This window comes from Pinus tabuliformis, chromosome X, assembly GCF_031772625.1.
Source record: "Pinus tabuliformis cultivar Carrire ecotype Pingquan chromosome X, CPIR1, whole genome shotgun sequence".
NCBI lineage: Eukaryota > Viridiplantae > Streptophyta > Pinopsida > Pinales > Pinaceae > Pinus > Pinus tabuliformis.
In genome coordinates, this window is record NC_142308.1 from 1,275,973,567 (window position 1) to 1,275,998,223 (window position 24,657).

General features: G+C 35.4%; 1 pseudogene; it reads right to left on the reverse strand.

The window, feature by feature from the left end:
- Window positions 1-14,722: 14,722 nt before the first annotated feature.
- On the reverse strand, window positions 14,723-15,902 carry LOC149144660 (indole-3-pyruvate monooxygenase YUCCA1-like; annotated as a pseudogene).
- Window positions 15,903-24,657: the final 8,755 nt, after the last annotated feature.

The following is a 24,657-nucleotide window of genomic DNA, read 5'->3' on the forward strand; positions in this document are numbered from 1 at the left end:
TATGCTGATGACCTGTAATTGGCCCCAATTACATGAAGCCAACCCTATTTATATAGGACTGGAACATTGGTGGTTGGTACAAAATAACAGTCACCAAACCCTTCAAATTTTAGTACAAAATATTCTCTGAGCCCACAACAAACATCACTCACAATCTTGAAACCTGCAAAATGAAAAAAGAAAAAAACTAATCCATGAATTCAAACCTAAATAATCTATGAATAAGACCACTATCACACAATATCAACACACACTATCATATAGGGTATTAAGAGAAATGAAATAGAATGTATAGGCTTCGTTTTCTTACCATAGCTACTAGGATTCTGCAATATATCCATGCCTACATTGTACATATTGCAGAAGATTATACTGGAGCCTAAAAGTATGTTGTTGAGTTGATCCAACTTGTAGTTGAGAGCGAAATTATACGCCATTACTATGTTATTTATTTCCTCAATGCATTTCCCTTTGGTGTTGTTACGTTCCCAGAAGAATGTAAATGTGTTAGAAAACCTGCACAGATGAATCTAGCTAGTAAAGTTTGAACACACAGCTTTGCAGAGCAAAAACACAAAACAAATCGAAATAACAAAAAGAATGATTGATTAACAGAAAATAGGTTACAATGCTCATGATATACTATATGAGAGTCAACTAACATGCAATCCCAAGGTAATGCACCATAGTGGTGATCAATGAGAGTACTCAACACTTAGAACAAGTTCCGGAGAGAACTAGCTAGTTGTGGAGTGAAAGGAGGAGAAAATCAGGGAGTAAATCATGCAGAAAGGATCTTGCATATAGTCCCATGCATGCATGGACAGTCAAAGGCACAAATCTGGTGAAGATTCCAATGTTGAAGCCTTGCATGTCAGTGAATGCTCTAACTAAGTGTTTGCATGTGCCAGTAATGAAGGTCCTAGGTGTGTAGTACCTCCAACACCCCCCTTGAACACCACTATGGGGAAGAATAGAAAATGGGTCCTGGCAACTAAGGCCAAAGGTCACCCAAAATACAGTGAAACTTGTACTAAAATTGAGGAAAGAGGGAAAACCTCGTGGGAAAACCCCCCCTCAAAAAACAATGTAATCAAAAGAAAAGAGGAAGAAAAGTTTCTAAGCAACTATGTCCTTCACTCCAAGACGATTGCGCAAAGAGTGAAACTTTTTCTCAGTGAATGTCTTGGTGAAGATGTCTGCGGTATGTTCTGCTGAAGGATAGAACTGCAAATCAATGACCCGATCATGTACTAAGTCTCTGATGTAGTGCATATGGATCTTTATGTGCTTCGTCTGCTGCCCTGTATTGGATCCTTGCAAAATTTGAGAGTGCTCTGGTTGTCACACCAGATGACAGTGGGCTGGTGGAACTGGACGCCCAACTCAGTGAGGAAGTGTTGTAGCCACAGAGCTTGAATGGTGATGTTGACTACTCCTCTGTACTCTGTCTCAGCTGAAGAGATAGCAATAGCATCGTGCTTCTTGCTCGACCAACAGATAGGGCCAAACCCTAGAATAAGGGAATATCTGGAGGTGGACTTGCAATCAATGTTGTCGCCCGCCCAATTAGAATCTGTGAAGTCAAGGAGATTCAATGCAGTGCCTGCTGCATAGTGAATCCCGAAGGTGATGGTGCCCTGCACATATCGGGAGGATGTGCTTGGCAGCGTTCCAATGTAGCTCATGCGGCTCCTGCATGTATCTGGAAACTGCCTCTACTGCATATGAGAGATCTGGTCTGGAGTGGGTGAGGTACAGTGAGCTCCCCACTAGCTGTCGGTAGAGAGTACTGTCAACTAATGGAGTGTCGCCTCCATCCGCAAGGCGGACCCCAGACAGAAAAGGAGTTGGTGCTGGCTTGCAATCAGTGATGTGAAATCTCTCGAGGAGATCTTGTGCATACTTAGCCTGAGAGAGTTTGATGCCTGTGGCATCGTGGTTGATCTCAAGACCAAGAAAGAAGTGTAATGGACCCATGTCCGTCATCAAGAACCTATCATGCAAGGTCCTCTTGACTGCAGCAATGGCTGAAGTCGAGCTGCTGGTGATCAGGAGATCATCCACATACAAAACTAAGATAAGAAGAGAGTCATGTGTCCAAAGCATGTAAACATTCAGATCAGACTTACATCTTTCGAAGTTTTGTGATAAGAGAAAAGAATCCATCTTCGCATACCAAGCTCTCGGGGCTTGCTTAAGGCCGTAGAGAGACTTCTTCAGGCTATAGACCAAAGATGAATCCTGAATTAAACCATGTGGCTGCTCCATGTAGATCTCCTCAGATAGGTCTCAGTGAAGAAAGGCATTCTTCATATCCATTTGATGTACTTCCCATCCCTGGACAGTCGCAATGCCAAGTGCAAGGCGTATGGAATCCATCTTTGCAATTGGAGCAAAGGTCTCATCATAATCAATGCCATGCACTTGCTGGAAGGCTTTGGCTACTAGCCTGGCTTTCTGTTTGGTGATTTTCCCATCTATAGCACTCTTGGTCTTGTAGACCCATTTGCATCGGACAAGTTTCCTTCCTGAAGGAAGGGGGACCAGATCCCAGGTCTGGTTCTCGAGGAGGGAGTTGTACTCCTCCATGGTGGACTCCCAAGAGGGATGCCCAACAGCCTCAGCATAAGACTGCGGATCAGAAGACTGAACCAAGTGACAATGCGGGGATGGCGTTGGTTCAGTGGCAAAGAGGGCAAGAGGAGGCTCAATAAACCCTAAGCTAGTCCTCCGCGGATCAGAATTATCCTCGACAAGACCATTTCTAGCCGCTGGGTGGTCAAATGCATATATCTCACTTAAGCTCCTTGTTCTCTGATTTATGACAGGGGAAGTTGATTCACTACTGGAAGCCCGATCTGGGCTTGGATGTGGATCATCATATGCATGCACTGGATTTGTATCTGAAGACTTTGTCTCTGCATTTGCATGCTCTACCTCGGCATCTGCATGCTTTGTATCTGCATTTGAGTGTATTGAGTCATCAGCTCGGTCATGAGGTAGATAAAAGGTGTCTGCATGCGGCAATTGAGGTGCATGTGAGAGACTTTCCTCAAATTGGACACTTCGCTCAATGATGAGCTTGTCCGTAGAGGAAATCAGGAGTCGGTATCCCTTCACACCATCAGGGTATCCAACAAAGATGCACTCAATGCTCTGTGGATCAAGAGCTTTCCTCTTTTCAGAGGGGATCCTGGCCCATGCTCGGGAGCCGAAAACACAGAAGTGGGTGACCTCTGGTTTAGTGCCACTCCAAGCCTCAAAGGGGGTCTGATCCTTGACAGATCTATGAGGAGATCTGTTCTGGATGTAGTTAGCACAATTAAGTGCTTCAGCCCATAGCTTATGAGGTAGTGACTTAGCATGCAGCATGCAAGAAGCCATCTCTTTGAGAGATCGATTCTTTCTCTCAGCAACTTCGTTCTGCTGTGGAGTGTATGGAACTGTGTGCTGCAACTGTATGCCGGACTCAAGGCAAAGGTTCTAAAGTGCTGTGTTAACATATTCCCCCCCATTGTCTGTACAGAGGGCTTTGATCTTTCTCTCTGACTGTGTCTCAACTAGTGTTTTGAAATCTTCAAAGTGCGCAAAAACTTCAAATTTGGCCCTAAGAAGATACACCAAAGTATACTGTGAGAAATCATCAATAAATGTAAGCACATACCTTGCTTTGTTGATGGAAGGATGAGGAAAAGGCCCCATGAGATCACTATGGATCAGATCTAGAGGAGAGGATGCTCTGTGAGTCTTGCCGGTGTCAAACTTTTCTCTAGGATGTTTGCCAAGGACACACCCTTCACAAACTCCTTTGGAGAAACTGATATTTGGCAAGCTTTCCACCATCTCATGCTTGCTTAGCTGCTGCATATACTTGTAATTTAAGTGACCAAACCTCTTGTGCCAAAGCCTATTACTATCATTAGCGTGTGTAAGCAATAAGGAGGATTCAGATTCAATAAATTCAGAAAATGTATACAATCTAGCTCCATTGTTTACCTCACCTGTTGCAATTTTGGAGCTGCTATGTAGGTCATATATGTTCACTGCATCTAGAGTGAATTCCACTCTCTTTCCGGTGTCAAAATGAGTGATCTGATAAACTGAAAGCAGGTTTACCGAAAGTTTTGGAACATGAAGCACATCTTCAAAGCTTCCGTGTAAAAGTTCCACTCTACCTTTTCTGGTGACTTCAATAGGTGAGTCATCTCCTGTGAGGATGGGAGGTCCTTTGCATGCATCCAAAGAGGAATAGACTTCCTTTGTAGCAGCCATATGATGTGATGCACCAGAATCTATATTCCATGCATCAGGGGAAGAGTTAATTGCAACTAAAGCATGAAAATTGTTACCTTTCCCGTGTGGCGGATCCTTAGTTTTCTTCTTTTTGCCTTGAGGGATGTGGTCCCCAAGGTTGTGCTTCTGAAGGATTTCTGCCATTTGGTCAATTTGTTTCTTCATGCAAGAGGATTCCGGATGGAATCCTCGGTGACAGTAGGTGCATTTGTCTCCTTTCTTCCCTTTCTCATTTTTGGAGTCGGAGGAGTCATTGAAGGGCTTGGTGTACCCTTCCTTCTTTGGATGGGAATGCGCTTTTCACTTGTCTTTTTGCTGCTGATTTTTTTGATTTGAATCAGATTTGTGATTTTTATTGTGGCTGCCATCATGCACAACAAGTGCATACGCTTTTGGAGGTTTTATTTTCCCCATGCCAATGAGTTTATCTTGCTCAAAAGTGAGGGACTCCATGTACTCTTTGAGAGAAGGCATAGTGTAGGACTTACCTGTTGTGAGCCTTACTGAATGAAATGTAGACACAAAGACGAAGTATTTTGGTCCGAGCTTTGACATAATAGAGAGAACTTGGCGACTCTCCTGCTTGGATTTGTCAATTCCACAACCCTTGAGTTGTAGCAATAGATCATTATATTTGGTGAAGAAGTCTTGAATTCTGTCATAGTTCCGTGGATCCAATGAGAGCAGCTCCACTTCGAGCAGATGTCCTTTCATCTCATCTTGTTTCCCGTAGAGTTCTTCAACCTTTTTCCCAATCTCATTGGGAGTACTACAGGCAGATAGATGAAATTGCAACTTTGGGGAGATGCACATGCATATGGATCCATGGGCCTCATCCATGCGGTTGAGGTACCTGGATTTCTCTATCGCTGAAGTGGGTTCCACTTCCGCAGCCATGGTAATCCCGTACATCCCTTTCTGACGAAGTTATCGAGCCATTTGGTCCTCCCATTCGTGATAGTTGTACGGTGTTAGGATTGATGCTTTGGGAAACTCCATTTTTCTGTCGATCTTCGATCTCCAAGCTGTTATACCTGCAAAATAAAGTACTGGTGTGCCTTTTATCTAGCAACCTGTGGGCTCTGATACCATGTAAATGTGTTAGAAAACCTGCACAGATGAATCTAGCTAGTAAAGGTTGAACACACAACTTTGCAGAGCAAAAACACTAAAAAAATTGAAAGAACAAAAAGAATTATTGATTAACAGAAAATAGGTTACAATGCTCATGATATACTACATGAGAGTCAACTAATACGCATCACTGGGTGAAGATCCCAAGGTAGTGCGCCATAGTGGTGATCAATGAGAGGACTCGACACCTACAACAAGTTCTGGAGAGAACTAGCTAGTTGCGGAGTGAAAGGAGGAGCAAATCATGCGGAAAGGATCTTGCGTGTAGTCCCATGCATGCGTGGACAGTCAAAGGTGCCAATTTGGTGAAAATTCCAATGTTAAAGCCTTGCATGTCAACGAATGCTCTAACTAAGTGTTCGCATGTGCCAGTAATGAAGGTCCTAGGTGTGTAGTACCTCCAACAAAGAAATGCGGTGCACATCCGAGAGGCCCTAATCCCACGCGCACAAACTTTCTCGTGTTCGCTTAATGTAAATGTTAGCACAATCATAAATATCCCAAATTGCAATTCAATTCAACCATAATCATAAATACACACAAACTATTTTTTAACTAAACAAGACTGAAATCACTTATTATCATAGTTACACGGGTATTGCTTCCGGGCATTATAGTTACACGGGAATCGCTCCCAGGCATCTGAGGGTATGGTTCCTCCATTCTTGGGAGCTGGGGAGATGGTAGGAAACATTCCAAAATTACCGGGAGTTTCAATGGGTACTTTGGAGCTTTTTGGGAGCTTCACTGCAACAGATTTTGACGTTTATGATACTTATTTTGGGTACTTATTTTTGATGTTTTGGGTACCTATTTTGAGCAGGAAAGGTACCATTTGTTTATTTTCTAAGTGATACATGCTAGGTCAGGGGGTTAGATTGCATGAATTGTGTAAAGCGACAAAGACGTGGAGATGTAGCAAAGGTTTCGGCAAAATATAGACATTTGCCAGTCATTCCTTTGGCAACTTCTGTTGCAAATCTTGAATTTCAACAATTGCAAATAAGTCACTCTCTTGAAACCTATCTTGAAGCTTTAATGAATTACAGTGATGGTCGGAAATAGAAAGAGTAGTGTGTGTGTTAATTTCATCTTATAAATTTCTAAACTTGAATTTGGAAGTTGAATATAATATAGCATTGCATGAAATCGCATAATAATAAAGTAATAACAATGTTTTTTCCGTTTTGGGAGTTCCACATGTTTCTTTGCTCGGAAGGAAATTGATTTGCAAATCGTGGACTAATATTTTGATTTTTTTGGTAGCGTTTCAAAGTTCAATCTTTTACCTATTTCTTTGCAAGATGGAATTTGATTGACAAATTTTAGATGGAAATAAATAAGTTATTTTATTTTTATTTTTAATATATATTAAATTTTAATATATTATTATGTCAGATACTTGTTCCCCATACCCGGAGGTATCTGTGTACCTGAAACTCATGCAACATAGCTTATTATTATTGATATTGTAAAAAAAAACCCTAAATTAAAAGAATAATTGACTTCCACACACCCTTAACCTTGAACACGAAGATTTGCAGGATAACTGAACTCAACTTTTGTGCTGATGGCATCGTTGAGCAATTGGTTGAATTCCCATGGTGTAAGGAATGAGGGAAAACCATAAACGTTGTGCAGGTAGAAGGCAATGCAATCGATGCTTTCTATGGAGGTATAAATAATGGACTTCGAAATTATTTGTTTCATTGTTTCTCGTCCTAGGATCGACGATATCTTCTCAATAATCTCTGTAGCTTTCACAATTTGCTACTTCAGCAATATGCTTTGCCCTTATATTTGAATGAATGAAGATAAACAATTAGGCTCTTAATACCTGGTACGAGTCATTGAGATGCAAAACCCCTGCCCATGCAAAAGCAAAACTAAGTCCACGCGCCATGGTCTCAATTCACCCCCACTTCTCTAGGAAATGGCTGGCCCAGTGGCAAAGCCATGAGGCTTCTCGTTAAATCTTAGAACAATAAATTTATAGATATCGATCAATATAGATGAAGCACACCTAGACCACGTGGATCTGGAGATGTATACACATTGTATACATTTCAAATAATCAAGAAATCTTACCTAGGTAATCTACGATGAACTGACCATTGTGTGGCAACGTGGATGTCAAAGTCCCTTTCGTAACAAGGATGGTTGACTATGGCTAAAATGCGAGGTGTTGTTATTTCCGCATTTTACCATTTTATTGTGTAGTTTTCAAAGATATTACACTAGCATTTGCACCTTATGTTGCAAAGGAAACGCCGTAAGGCATAGAATGGGGAAGAATAACATAGAGTGGGGAAGAATAGGTAATCAAATCCGTCAAAATTAAGATTAAATTGATCTATTAATTTTTCATTTACATACACTGAAATCGTATGCAGCGTGGGATAAGAATCTCAAGAATCTCAAGTTATCATTCAGATAAATTTCTATAGTCCATGCTCTATTTTAAATATTTTACTCTTTTGTCATTATTGGAAGAATCTCAAGTTATCATTGAGATAAATAAATCTCCATAGTACATACTCGTTATATATATATATATATATATATATATATATATATATATATATATATATGAATGAAGATCTCTGCTATGATTTATATTAATGTGGCAATGCCATTTTTCTCTCGCAAAGTTGCATCCATTGGTTTTTTTAAGACATTAAAAGAATCTAGCTGCTATGGTTTGTTATGATTGATGGGTTATCTTTCAGATTATATTGTACATGATGTTAGATACATTAAATCATTTTGAAATAAACACGGAAAAGAACTCGAAACCTGCTAAATAAATAAATATGTTACATCTTTGTAGTTGCATATTTAAAATGATAAAATAAATATCTTACATCTTTGTAGCTGCATATTTGAAAGGATAAACGAGAATTCGAAAATATCGAGGGCATTGCCCACACTTCAAAAGATAACAACAATTAAAATTGCCTCTGGGGAAAATTTTATTAACTTGTCGTATGCTTAGGGCCAATGATCTTCACATTCAATCTTGCTTAAAATGAACCAAATTTTGATATACATCATGGCCTAAAATTATGGTTTAAAACCCTATGTATAAGGAGGATACCTTTTACATATGAATTGAGAAATGGTGCAGATGCATAGTTGGATCTCGTCACATTTTTCCCTATTATATTGGTTCCTTTTGTTTCAAAAGGAAGCTTCACTGAAATATTTTGAACTTAGTATCCATATCACTTTTCTAATAAGATCTCCTTCTAGAGTGAGTTAATATGTATAAAAAAGTAACATGTCTTATCCTTTCTTCGAAAAGAGATTCTTACAACGCATTACTATTATGTCAGTACAATATCATACCAGCTATAACATCAACCAAAACCATGCCTGAAAGAAATTCTGGGTAGAAAGGAGCATGTGGAACTTCAACCCATTTCATGATATTTCTAATAGCCAAATGAAACATTTCTACCATGGTAGGTCATGGTAGGTCATAGGGAGTGGGATTATTCACATGATTAGAATCCAATTTATTTTTATTTGTAGTGGGTATCCTTGGCTAATAAGGACTGTGTAGAAATCCAATCACCAAATTAGTGCTCATCATGTGGGGTTGATTCCATCATGGTTACTCTTCGAGTGCCTCTTAAAAATATGCAGGTACTTGACTTCAATCGAGGATATGAAAGTGGGAACATGCCAAGCCATTTCAATCAATTAGATAACCTCCCTTTGTGGTAACTAAAACTCTAAAATTATTTCCGTTGACTTGAAAAAACCCAATGCTACCTCTGCTTTCAAGAACAATTGTCACAATATTTGGTTTCATTTCATCAAAAGATACCATATTAATTTAAAGTATCCATGAAAATAAACGCATAACCAACAATTTTTCTACATCAATCATCAACAAATTTACTCATTTTATGATTGCATAATATGATTTCAGTAGGAAGCCCACAAACCAACATTACTGAAAAGACAATAAAGATTACCGATGTATACTTTAGCTTGCACAAAACTATACTAATAGAAGGATCCTTTAGGCAAAATTTGCAAGTTTTTCTCTGTTCAAGAGTGGAAAATGTGCCAATTAAGTCTACAGGCGGATTCTAGAAATAAAAATAAGGTAGGTTCAGTAGGTGACAACATCATGGTAGTTTCCTTTTCACCTAAGTGAATGAAGCTAGAAGAAGCCAATGTTTACATTTATCCTTGTTGATATTTATGTTATAAAGCAAGGAATCATTGAGAAATATATCAAGGAACACCAAGCTTTTGCAAAAGTACTGATATTGATATTTTCCCACCTTTGTTTGCACTAACTGAAATGTGTGATCCATGTTACATTTCCTATTTTTTGTGATTGATTGATTGTACTGGTTACTACTAGTGTACACTTTTTTTGGGGGATGAAACTCAATGCTCACAATGATGACTACTCTACATTTCTTGGGACTCATTTGTTGCAACCATTGGGTATCGTGTTCCCTAGATTTGTTAAATTTGCAAATTTGAGTAGTACACAAGTTTTATTTCTTATAAAATTAATGTAAAATTTAATCTTTTCGACTTGAAATAAATCTTTATACTCAAATATTCATATGATATCACATAAGGATTAAATTTTCTAAAAGTTTGGTTTGGAGACTATTGAACACAATTATCTAGATCTCTCTCCTAATTGCACACATATTCCTGGATAAATGTTAACTTTAAGCCGTGACATGATTTTCCCAAACAAGGTCAAAAGTAAAGTGTACTCACCCACCATGCTACTTAGTTTAAAGAAAATGAGAAGGTCACGATCATAAAGTCACTCCATTGAATGGTCCATGTTAATGAAAGTGAGGATTTTGTAGTCTTTTCACATGGCTAATTACCTTGAAGATTGTCTTGACTTGTATGTGGTTGGGAAAATATGAGGAAAATAATTAGGTACAATCAACCAATGCAATATCAGAAGGCACTCACATAGGAGAAAATGCATTTCTGTTTGGTGAAATGTATTTCCATGTATGCTACGGCTAGAAACGTTTTGGTTCCATATAATATACGATTGAGCTCATCTGGTAAGTTCGTTCATGATTGCCCAGAAGATTTAGAACAAAGCAATTGTGTCGAGAACATGTGTACACAAAAGAGGTATGGGCGCCTCTGAAGGTAACTTTGGAAGATGCGGAATAGGGGAATGCATCGTCTTAAAATCATTGCATTCTATTACTCTTGTCGGGTCCTGACTGTTTAGGAAGAACTATCAACCTACTTCACATAGCAATTGAAAACGAAGTTGGAAGACTCCACGTTTATGAAAACTCAAATATTACTGTGAACATGCTTAATGGAAAATCTGCTTTGCGAAGAATTCAATCTATTATGGATCACATTCTAGAAATGAAGACCAGATTACATTCCATCTCCTTTACTCATATTTTCCATGAGCCCAACTCCCAGGCAGATTCCTTATCCAAAGGTGGAGTGGACCTAAAACCCTATGTATAAGGAGGATACCTTTTACATATGAATTGAGAAATGTTGCAAATGCATAATTGGATCTCGTCACATTTTTCCTTATTATATTGGTTCCTTTTGTCACAAAAGGAAGCTTCACTTAAATATTTTGAACTTAGTATTCATATTACTTTTCTAATAAGATCTCCTTCTAGAGTGAGTTAATATGTATAAAAAAGTAACATGTCTTATTCTTTCTTGGAAAAGAGATTCTTACAAAGCATTACTATTATGTTAGTACAATATCATACCAGCTATAACATCAACCAAAACCATGCTTGAAAGAAATTCTAGGTAGAAAGGAGCATGTGGAACTTCAACCCATTTCATGATATTTCTAATAGCCAAATGAAACATTTCTACCATGGTAGGTCATGGTAGGTCATTGGGAGTGGGATTATTCACATGATTAGAAGCCAATTTATTTTTGTTTGTAGTAGATATCCTTGTAGGCTAATAAGGACTGTGTAGAAATCCAATCACCAGATTAGTGCTCATCATGTGGGGTTGATTCTGAAGATCTTGCTTAACCTTATTACAGTTGGGTGGTTCTATTCATTTTTCATGAATGAGAATGTTCGTTCGTAGATCCTATTATGATTTTTATTTTGTGTTGGCAAAGCTTCGAAGTCCAATTCTATCTCATTCCCACCTTAGCTTGGGAGGTCGACACCACTCACTTCCAAATTTTTAACGTCGTAGTCTATCCCATTTTTTCATGCCATTTATGTCCATGCAATTGTGGTTTTGTAGATTAATCCCATGCAACCTTCAATGCAATTTATTTATGGCTTTATTTAGATGTCATTCTAATATGTGTTTTAATGATGGTTTCTTAGTAATAGATATATGTAAAAGTTTAATGGTAGTTTTTTTTGAAGATGATGTCATTCTAATTTGTTTTTTAATGATGGTTCCTTAGTAATAGATATATTTAATGGAAAATCTGATTTGCGAAGAATTCAGTATGTTATGGATCACATTCTAGAAATGAAGACCAGATTACATTCCATCTCCTTTACTCATATTTTCCATGAGCCCAACTCCCAGGCAGATTCCTTATCCAAAGGTGGAGTGCACCTGAAGGTTGGTATGATCGAGATCTCTGAAGTCAATGACGGAGTATTAATCGATAATCCTTTCCCTTTTTCTTAAGACTACTAGTCTTTGTATTGTTCAAGTTCTTGTTAGTGTTATGCTATTTTAGAAGTTCTATATGGACAGTAAGTGCTTCAACGATTTAACAGCAATCTCGTTCACGACAATGGAAAATGCAGAAAAAGGATAATACTAGCAATTGTCCCAAAAGGTACAAAGAGAGGCCGATAGGATTATTAAATTGGAATTGTTGAATTTTTCTAGAAGAGATGTTGGTTCAAGCCTAACGGATGAGCAATTTGAGTTGGCTGAAGACTTTCTAATTGTTTTTTATTATGGTAAAATTATATTGATAAGTCATTGGTTTTACTTTCAAAAGCTTGAAGGAATTTGAAGAGCAGGTATAGAATTGCTTTGTGGGATTTGATCCCAAAATCATTGATTTGTAAATACATACTCAATGAAATGTTAATTGGTTGAAACCCTGCACAAATGTTTGATATAAGAAAATAAGCCAAAAAGGTTGAAAGGCTTAATTGGTTTGTGGAAAACCTTGTTTTCTAGGACTGGATCATTGTGCAATTACTTTTCTTTAGATGTTTTGTTTATATCTATATTACAAGGAACACATTGAATGTCTTATTTCATTTTAGAGTAAGTTAATTACCCAAAATCAAGAGGTTAAGTTAATTACCCAAAATCAAGAAACCTCTATAGATGGCCAAGAATATACAAGAATATACGAAGCTTGCTAATGACCAAGGCAATAACCACCATGACTATTCCCTACCAATATATTTCATTGAAAACCATAATTGTATATTTCATTTAGAAAGTCAAAACATAATATTAGAAAACATGTTGATATATTGCTACTAAAAAGTTAATTCCATTAGAAACCATGATATTATTATTATATTTTATAAAGAATAATATACATATATAGAATGATACTACATTGAAAACCATAATTGTATATTGCGATTAGAAAGTCAAAATATAATATTCGAAACCATGCTAAATATGACATTACAAACCTTGAATCTCAAAGGGAGAACTTAGAAGTTGGAAATTAAATGACCACAGCCATTCTGAACACCATGTCTATAGAGACGTTAAAAAACCATGGTTAATTCCAAATTAGGAGGCCGGAAAGCAAAAACAAAAATAAGAAAATACCAAATCGTTGCTAACATTACATGTAGCAAGAATAATAGAAGCACTTCTTCCCCATGGATGCCTTCCTGATTGTGATCTCACGCTGGCCTGAAGACGACCATCTAAACATGATCTCACGCTGCCCTGAAGACGACCATGCCTGAAGACGACCATCTAAACATGAACACACACGCTCGCCTGAAAATAACCATGCCTGAAGACGACCATCTAAACATGAACACACACGCTTGAAAGGAGGAACAACACACCAGACACTATTCAGATCAGCTAATGAAGTGAAGCAGTGATATATTGGAAAGTCTAAAAGATGCCGACTTGAACAACGTTCCATGAAGGACAACATAAAACCGATATCCCAACTCATTCATTTCATTATCCCAACTGATTCATCTCATGATAAAATGAGAAAATCTAAACATCTTTTAACAAATATAACACCTCAATTGGAGGAGAAAGGAGCCGCTAACATTGTCACTAAAATCAATGGTTTCAACACTTCCCATTTAGCAAAGTTTTTTGGTGTTTATGCTCCTTTTCTCTTTGACATTTCATAGACATAGCTATGTAACTAATGACATTATTTTCATTCCTGACCAACAATATTGATTTCTTATGATTGCAATAGTCTTCTAGTAACCTGCAATAGTCTTCTAGTAACTAGTATGTCCACGCATGAAACATTACAAATTTTTTTAATACTAACTTCCTTAATTAATTAAAATTAGAAACATACACTTTATTCTATACATAAGCATTTCATCTTCCTCTATCTTATACTATCTATATTTATGTTACATTTTTCCTATATTCAACACATACACTATGGCAACAAGCTCCAAATCATTACATATAACTACTTAAATATAAATTCATAACAAATCACATATCTATTCTAAATAAAGAATCCACAAAATCTCTCTTTAAATACATGTGCAAACACCACATAATTTTCATTTGAATTAGTAATCTTCAAAATGAGTGCACTAGTATTCAATTCATTAATAGTTGCAAACTTTTTTCAAACTTTAATATCCATTCAATTTAATTCCCTTATTTTATAAAAATATAATAAAAAAGCAATTTCATAAAATCCTTTTATGAATCTCTTATACTATCTAGCTGCAATCCCATGAATAACATTATTTAAAATTGTTAAAAAATAAATTTAATACTATTCAAAACTATGTAAAATTAATTACATTAAAAAATTTAAAAAATACATTCATGAAATATTCCAACAATTCTCACCTATCATACATGATTTATCTTTTCCAGCATATTCAAACCCAAAATAAAATAAAATTTCAATTTATCTTTTCCAGCATTTTCAAACCCAAAATAAAATAAAATTTCAAACGTGAATCACTTTAGCGTTAGCTGTTCCATCTCGTACGTTATGTTATTTGAATTCTATCACTCCAGCGACGAAGGGATACACTATTCCCGATCTGCCCGCCCGGTGGCAAATTCAAGTGAATATATACACTATCCCCAATCTTCCCGCTCGATGGGAAATTCAAGTGTTGACGGCCTCAAATATATCTTGGGCGATCAGCCGAGCGTCCATCGAAGATCCGAGCAGACCTGCTCTTCCCAAGCCGGCGGCATACAGACCCTCCCTTCCCTTCCAGTTGTCTGGAGACGGCTTTCTTGGAAATTCGTCGTCTGAGAAAAGATCTCCGCTATTCTAGGAATTAAGTGGCGAATTTCAAAATTAGAGATCTTCCAAAGAAAAAACCGTACGAAAGCAGAAAATCACTGATTAGGCATACCTTGAGCCAGCCGAGTACTGCACTCCTGTAACCAGTCGCAAAGATTATAGCGTCGAAATACTCTTCTCGATTGTCTTCGAACTCGACACCAGTGGCCGTTGCGAGGCGGAAATTTGGGACAACCTGCCATTAAAGCTGTTAACGGAGAACTTGGACTAGCTTCGAAATTCTGCGGGAAGAATGGAGTCAATTTACCTTAATTTTGCCTTGCCGTATTTTGGCCCTCGTCCAGTACCCGGGTTTTCCCGGTCTTGAACTTCATATCGAACGGCCCTTGCATGGGGCGAGGTATTCCGAGCGAATTCGTGTTGCCTAGGGTTAAATTACTGTACATGATGAACAAATTGTCCACCATTCACAGCGGCAGCAGCTTCAGCAGCAGCATCGCAACACAGAATGTGGATCTTCCAAGAACTTTTCGCAGCAGGACATGCGACTTAAAATGCAAAGAGAAGACACAGACGAAATTATTGTGTGGACGAGAAAGATTAAAAGCATCGAGATTCATGAAATTGTGAATGATTAAAAGGTTTAAATATTACAATTTAGCTTTAAGTGTTTGGTAGAAAATGCAAAAGATTTGAAATAGCTAGCGCAAAAATTGAAATAGCTGTAAAGATTTAAAGATGTAAGGGTTACCGGACTACAAACTACAACAGAGGGCCTTGCGTTGTTATTCACAAGATCCAGCGCTATTTCCATGGCAGAGTTACCGCATCCGACGACGAGAACTTTCTTGCCTTCGAATTCTTTTCCGCTTTTGTAATCAATCGAATGGATAACAGTTCCTGCAAAGCCTTCCACCCCCGAAACGTCTGGCACGCATTTTTCACCGTTTTCGCCCGTCGCCACAACAAGAAACCTGCCGAGATACTCCTTCTTGCCAGATGCGATGCGCAGCGAAGGATAATGAATCGGTAACATAAATAATATAGCCAGATGTCAATCCAACGGCAGAATGGACGGCAGACAACCTTACACGATAGCCAGATGTCAATCCGACGGCAGAATGGACGGCAGACAACCTTACACGATAACTTATTTCAGTTTTATTTCAGTGTTAGATCAACGATCAAAATTCTTTCAATCTTCTAACACCACAAATCTACGGTGAACAATAGGACACGGAGGCGGGGCAATTCATTTCAAAAAGAAACGCCTTACGGCGTAAAAATCTAAATGCAGCCGTGGTACTTAATATGTTAAAGATGGTAGCAAGTAGTCATTTCGTTATTTAAATTTTGAAATTTAAATTCATCAATCTTATTGAATTCCATGGGGCACATCAGCAAAAGACTTTGTGTAGGATGCATACATAGAACACATACGCAACCATGTAGGAATTTGAAATATGAAACATTCGTTTCTGCCTATCTTGATTATTCTAACCAAAAAATTGTTGCCGAGTAAGGAAAATTTTCGTATTTGACCAGAAAAAATAAAAATGTTTGTGGGTAAGCAAAATTCTCTACCGTTTTTGACAGCAAACTGAGGTAATTTTCCGTCAAATTCCAACCTTGGCCAACGGAGCGTGAGCTACGGAGTTTGTTTGAAAGAAGCGGCCAGAAAAAATGATAGTCATTAAAAAAACAACTGCTGAGGGATGGATAATTAGGAAACGGCCAGCCGGAATCGTTGATCGGGTGGCAAAGGTACAAACCGTTTGCCCTTTAATGTATGCCTTACAAAATGGGTGCGTTCTAGTACGTTTTTCTTCATTCCTCGGAGTCGTCAATTAATCAGCCGTCCCCTTTGCCTGTAAAATAAAAATTTGATGATGGTTTTTTTTTTCATTTTTGATGTCCTTCACTTTATCTTTTACCCAAATTTGTGAATGTCGACCCTTATCTGAAAAACTCACTTGAGACTACTCTTATATCTCTGTAATCTCTGTAGCTTTCACAATTTGCTACTTCAGCAATATGCTTTGCCCTTATATTTGAATGAATGAAGATAAACAATTAGGCTCTTAATACCTGGTACGAGTCATTGAGATGCAAAACCCCTCCCCATGCAAAAGCAAAACTAAGTCCACGCGCCATGGTCTCAATTCACCCCCACTTCTCTAGGAAATGGCTGGCCCAGTGGCAAAGCCATGAGGCTTCTCGTTAAATCTTAGAACAAGAAATTTATAGATATCGATCAATATAGATGAAGCACACCTAGACCACGTGGATCTGGAGATGTATACACATTGTATACATTTCAAATAATCAAGAAATCTTACCTAGGTAATCTACGATCAACTGACCATTGTGTGGCAACGTGGATGTCAAAGTCCCTTTCGTAACGAGGATGGTTGACTATGGCTAAAATGCGAGGTGTTGTTATTTCCGCATTTTACCATTTTATTGTGTAGTTTTCAAAGATATTACATGAGTGGTGATTGATCTTTTGACCCATTTAATCAACTAAAATCAAGGTATTTATCAAGGTATTTCAGGGTATTGGAAGGATTCAAATATTATGTTTATTTATAGTATTATACTATTCTGGTTTGAAAAATCATACATATAAAATGTTAGCAAATATTTAATAAAAAAATATTTAATTTACTATTAAAATTGGTAATTTTTGGCAAATATTATCTATTTAATCATATAACAAAATTTTTAACCATATAAATAAATATTTATTTTAAAAAATGCCAAAAGAAAATAATCAATTAACGAAAAATCCCCGCGGCATGTTAACATTCCATGGGTTGAAGTCGACACTTGTTGTGGCTTCCTTTTCATCCAATGGTCCCAATCTAAACACAATATAAAGTTACTTAATCGTTGCCCCATGACAACATGGATATTGATATAGACAAGGCACTAGCAAACCCTAACCACCACCTAGGGCACATGTTGGAGCACCACAGAGGGTCACTGAAATGCTTGAAGGATCATTTGTGTCAGGCACAAAATCAACAGACTATTTTCCTTGGTAAGAACAAGTCTCTTGTTCATCGGTCAAACATAGAGGGACATTGAAATGCTTGAAGGACCATATGTGTCGGGCACAAAATCAACAGATTATTTGCCCGGCAAGAACAAGTCTCATGTTCCTCGGTTGAACGTAAAGAGCAAACACCCAAAATTTTCAAAACCAAAGAATGATGCCACCATAGTCGTTTCTTGTAGAGGAAGGGAGCTAGAGATGAACTGAGCCTGCGCTAATGGGATGAATCATGTGGAGTGTGAGATGACTTGTACCAGTTTGTTTTTTTCTTGTCTTAATATAAGACAATGTACTAATTTGTTTTTCTTTGTGTCTTAATTTAAGACAGTTAAATTTAAAGTTGAGTGTTTAAGACCAAATCGACATTTTGTCTTAAATAAAAGTCTTAAGACACCTCTCTTATAAAGTATTGGTGATGGATTAACGTGTTGCTATCGTATAAAGTATATAATATCAATTATTGTATTGCGATGTTGCCATCGTATAATATATGTATCCATGAATTATTGTATTGTGATGGATTAATGTGCTGCTATGGTATAATGTGTATATAAATATCTGAGCACAAATCTGTGTGTTAGTAATGTGTTCGGTATTAACGAGAAGACCAATTTTAACTTGTACATGGTATGTAAATGCAGGAGCTAGTAAGAGATCCCACGCTACCATGTGTAATCTCTCTACTAGGTAATCTTCGTAAAGTGAAGGTAAGTATATACAAGTTTGATAAAGGGGAAATAAGTATATTGGATAAGTTGCTGAAGAGCGCTTCTGCTCTTGAAATAATGGAAGTGGAATTACCATCATGTTTATCCAATCGACAATCCGCCGTGGGGAGAGCTTCTTCTGTAAAGAAGAAAGCAAATGCCTTTTTGAAATTGCTATTGAGTTTGGAGAGTGGAAGTGCTTCCTCTCAAGCAAGAATATGTGTGAGCTTTGGAGGGTGGAAGTGCTTCCTCTCAAGCAAGAATATGTGTGAGCTTTTAGTATCTGAATGAAAATATGTGACATACAGAAACTCCAAAAGGCTGTCTGCCATCCTATAATCTATGTTTTAAGTGCTGCTCGCCTTGTAATCCACATCTCTTTTTGGTTACGTCTGAAGATGGAATATATATTAGCAGATCAATCTCTGTTCGGTTGATGTAACGTTGGATGCATTACCGTATGAATGTCTGGATGTTTTCCCCTTCAATCTGGACTTTTGGAAAATCTTTGTCCATTACAAACAGATAGCATAGTGTTATCAACTATATGGGTTATAGCATAGTGTTATCAACTATAATGTAAGATTTTTGACTGACATTATTGTTTTCCTGGGTTAGTTTCTCCTCGAAGAAAAGCCTTACTGATTTAAAAAAGCAATATAACCTCCTCCACAATACTTTTTAATTCAAAGCTGTTCTTTTCAATTAAATCTCTTCATTTCATAAAGAATTTTGCTAGTAATCCCTTTTTTTTTTTAAATGTATTGTGTTTTTTATAATTATTTTCTCAGGTTGTTTTAATGTATTATTTTGTGGTGTAGTATGATTATGAAGGAAATATTGTGTTATAATACTAGTGTTACCATTTAAAAAAAATTTGATTTTTTTTGCTTCTTTCTTTTTATGGTTCTTTCTGTTGTTTTTGTTTTTGTTATATTATATATTCTTAATTTCATTCTTTAGATTAATTGGTTAATAAATAAATAAATAATATTTAACAAATGTTGACCATTTGCAGGTGTTTTTCATTTATTTTTTGAGGGAACAATGCTTGAATTAAAATAAAATAAATTATTACATAATAAGATTTAATTAAACCACCATGCAGTCTACTTGACATTCGCTGCATTTTTATTAAAAATTTGTCACTAGGAAAAGGTTTATTTCCTGTAAGATTGCATTTTTATTAAAAATTTATCACTAGGAAAAGGTTTATTTCCTGTAAGATTAACTTGTATTTAAATGTTAGCATAACATGTAGTTCAATGATCAATGACTAAAACCTTAGTTGGCATTTCAATATAAGTTGGTTTAGAATTTGGGCAAAATATTAGCATAACCAAAATTTCTATTGCATTCTTATTAAAAATTTGTCACCGGAAAAAGTTTTGTTGCCTATTAAGATTTATGCGTTTTGATTTCTTTTATATATTTGTGTATATTCTGATTTCTTGTTAATTACATCCAACCTCCAGATTAATGTCTTTTGATTTCTTTCTTATATATATATTTATTAAAGATTTATTATTAATTAACACCTAATTATGAGATATTGAGAGAAACATTTCAATCATATAGATGTTTCACAAAATGGGGAGAGAACTTGTCTTGCACATTAAATTATCATTGATTCACATTATTTATTTATGATTTAAATTTTGTTTGGTGGTAGTTAGGTTTATTTACTATTAGATTGAATTGTATTTAAATGGTTTATTTCCTATTAGGTTGAATTGTATTTAAATGGTTTATTTCCTATTAGATTAACTTGTATTTAAATATTAGCATAACATCTAGTTGAATAGTCCATGACTAAAACCTTAGTTCTTTAGTTGGCTTTTCAATATAGGTAGGTTTAAAATTTGGGCAAAATATTATCATAATCAAAATTTCTATTTCTATTGCACTCTTATTAAAATTTTGTCAGTAGAAAAAGTTTTGTTGCATATAAGATTTATGTGTTTTGATTTCTTTTATATATTTGTGTATATTTTGATGTCTTGTTAATTACATCCAATTTGGAGATTAATGTTTTTTTGATATCTTTCTCTCATATATATATATAGTTAATTAATACCTAATTATGGGATGTTGAGAGAAACATTTCAACCATAGAAATGTTTCACAAAATGGAGAGAGAACTTATGTCTTGCACATTAAATTATCATTGATTCACATTATTTATTTATGACTTAAATTTTGTTTGGTGATCATTTAGGTATATATTTTTTTTATAAAGTTAAGATTTCACACACACAATTAAAAAAATATAATTTATACAACTTATTTGAAAAAAATTATATATATATATATATATATATATATATATATATATATATATAATTGGGTAAAATTTATTTTAGAAAAAATATAATTTATACAATTTATTTGAAAAAAATTATATATATATATATATAAAAATAACTGGTTAAAATTCATTTTTTTAGTATTACTAAAAAACGATCATAGTTTGTACTTGAATAATCAATCACTGATGTCTCTAAATTCACACTAAACCATCAATGGTGGATGTGTTTTGATTTCTTTTTAATTACATCCAAAATCTATTATTAATTAATGTCGTGATTTTTTTTTGGTATATAATTGCATATATTATGGTTAACTAACACTTGACTATAAGATAAGATGTTGAGAGGGAAACAACGTGGCCATATAGATATTTAACACATTTGGAAAAAAAATTAATGTCTTGCCTATTGACACGATCATTGGTAAACATTATTTTTTTATGATTTAAATTGTATTTAGTGATTGTTATTTCAATTGTATTTAGTAATCGTTTAGATAAGAAAAATGTATATTTTTTTTTAAATTTAAGTTGACATATCGCTCACAATTTAAGTTGACATATCGCTCACACATATTTGACATAATAAAAGATAAATAGATCAACAAAATATATATCTATATATATATATATATATATATATATATATATATATATATAAATATAAATATATAACTAACTTAATTAAAATTTATTTATTTTTATAAAAAATAATATTTTAAGCATTAGTAAGTATAATTATTTTTATAAAAAATAATTTTTTAAGCATTAGTAAGCAGGAAAATAAATAAAAACTAGAAAACAAAATAATTATATGTAAATGAAGAGTAAATGCTATTTATTATTTTTCATTTACTAAATTTAAAATATATAAAATTAAATAATTATTATTATTTTGCTTAGTTATTTAATCCGTGTTAATACTAGATTGAGAATGCAGTGAAGTTTGAATGAAATAAGTTAAAAGTAATAATTTTTATAACTACATTGTATGATGTGCTAATCTAGTCATAGAGGTATGTTTTCTTAAAGTACAAATGCTAATTAGTGACATATTATATGTACACAAAGAAAACTACTATGGAAAGTAGAATTCAAAACAATTCAAAATTGGAAAGAAAACTACTATGGAAAGTAGAATTCAAAACAATTCAAAATTGGAAATAATCAAATAGCATGTACACAATTCATAAAACATTATGCACATCAAATTCATATCAGATATAATTAGAGGGAAAAGTACTGGGAATTTGACTCCAAGATGGGAAAGCTGATCCCAAAATATAAATTGAATAATGTGTATTCTAACACTATGAGTTAAGAAAAGATAACAAGAAATTTAGAAAAACACATGAAATCATTACGTTAAAGACAAATAATGATATGTGCAAAACTTATATATATATATATATATATATATATATATATATATATATATATATATATATATATACAATAAAAACTAGATGCGACGGTAAAAAATTTCCCACTCGAAACAATGTAAACATTACATGTGAAATATTTAAAACAATATCCACAAATGATTATCTCTTGTCTACCCATAAAATGAATAATTGAGTCGTTGAAACTAAGGGCGAACAATTGGGTTGTCTTTTAAACCTCGGAAGGGTCACAACATATTTGACCTAGGATAATAAATGAGCAAAGACAAAGTCAGGGTCTTGTGCTAGAGATTGGAAGAGAAGGTTGCAAGAAAAAGGAGCCAAAGAATTCGAGTAGCACCTACATAGAATAAATATATGAAAGCTTATTAGAGAACTAAAGGATGTTATTACTCTATTGATATAATAGGAACAAGTTGAAAAAAAATAGCAAGATAATATATACTTGCTAGTTGTTATACAAAATTTACGATTGGAGACAAAAGTTTCTTCCCTAGACCTAGTGGATTGGTATAGAACAATAGAAAGAAAAAAATATAGAGTTTCCCTTGGATAAATTGAAGAATGGGAAAGAGGCATACTTGGAATCCATTGTAAGCTTTACTTTCCTCTTTTGTCTTGTAAGCTCCAATCGTAACTCCAAATGCTATAATTAGAACCTGCACATACAACCAAAACCAACCAAGAAGCCATAACATCTACGCATAATAATTCAATTACTCTATTCAATGAATCAACAAGGCATTGAAATACATGAATGTAAATGTAACACAACACATATAGGAAAAATAGGAGAGAGTTTACAACCAAGAATAGTCGTTGATCTTGTAGAGATCTCCCCAAGTTGATTTGCCTTGCCTTGTCACAAAGCACACCTCAATGTCATTTTAATGCATGAAGATGATGACTCTCTTAGATTCAAGGTAGCAACATGAGGGCATGACGAGTCTCCAAAATCCAACCCTGATGTTATGGATGGCAATAAATTTATAGGAGAGGGATAATAGTTTTGGATTTACCATAATAAGCTTGAGATACACTTACGATGGTTGGATGAGCTCAATGGATAATAGGTGAAATCTCCATGGTAGGATCAGATAGGACTCAAGTTTCTTATACATAGTAAATGGCTAAACCAACCCTTGGAAGCTTTTGGAAGAGGAAGCTTCAAAAATATTTTTAATTTTCTCGATTCTAGAATCAATGCACCCCCAACAAGGAGAAACTAGTGTTGATCGGTGCTAGTGTATAAAGGAGCAACCAACGCTGAACGTAGGTGGGCTTAAAAGCATTGGTTTTTAGCAGTTAGACCCAAAAACTCATAGATTTGGAAAGGTCATGCTTAGGGCTTTGTGTAGGGATGTTGACAACATGTTCATCGATGTGGATTGATCCAGTTTGCAGGCCTATTGACAGTTGTGGCAAAATGACCTATAACACTAGTGGTCTAGAAGAGGTAGGGTTCAAGCTCTACTTGGGGCATAACCAAAGAATTTGGTTAGATGCCATATGGATGTTAAATACTAAAATATGAGAGCTATCAATATCAACGATGCATAAAATCCTGAAACATTTTACTTGAAATAAACACCCTCAACGCCATGTTAGCTAAAGGACCAACATAGGAGGACCATAGAGAAACCCTTGTCCAGATAGTTCTCTGGGATTAGTAAACATAATAATATAGAAAGAGAAAGAGAGAGATAAAAAAACCAAATATACATGTCGGAGCACTGATATCCAGTAGGGGAGTCGAACTTACCATTAGAAAGACCAAAGCCCTCGACCAGACTTATGAAGTTGAAATCCTTGCCCAAGGGCTAATAATTGCACTAGTCGCTCAAATTGTACAAGGAACAGAGAATTGGCATTAGAGGAAAAGGGTAATTGGGAAGTTTAGCCATAAGATTTTAACCATATAATCCAAAAATAGGGAATTTTGTTCCCTATGCAGGGGACGAGGTAGCCAATCTCACCATGGGAAATTTGATCCAAACAGGACAAAAGGCCATAACAGGGAGAGGCCAAATGCTATTGCCCAAAAATCCTTAAGGGTTGGAATGTTGTCATTAAGACCTGCAAAAAGAGTCATTGCAAAGTTAGATGTTAACCATTTATCACTTAGTTGAAACATAGATTAAAAAAACTCATTGATAAGAGCTACAGAACACAGATATAAGAAGTTACCAGAGTTCCGTCAAGCCGACATCCAAATCAACTACCTGTTGGAAATATTGAGAGGGGAGGTTAATCAATATTTATTACTACAATTAATATTTATTAATTTTTAATGCATTAAAAAATGAAGAACCTTC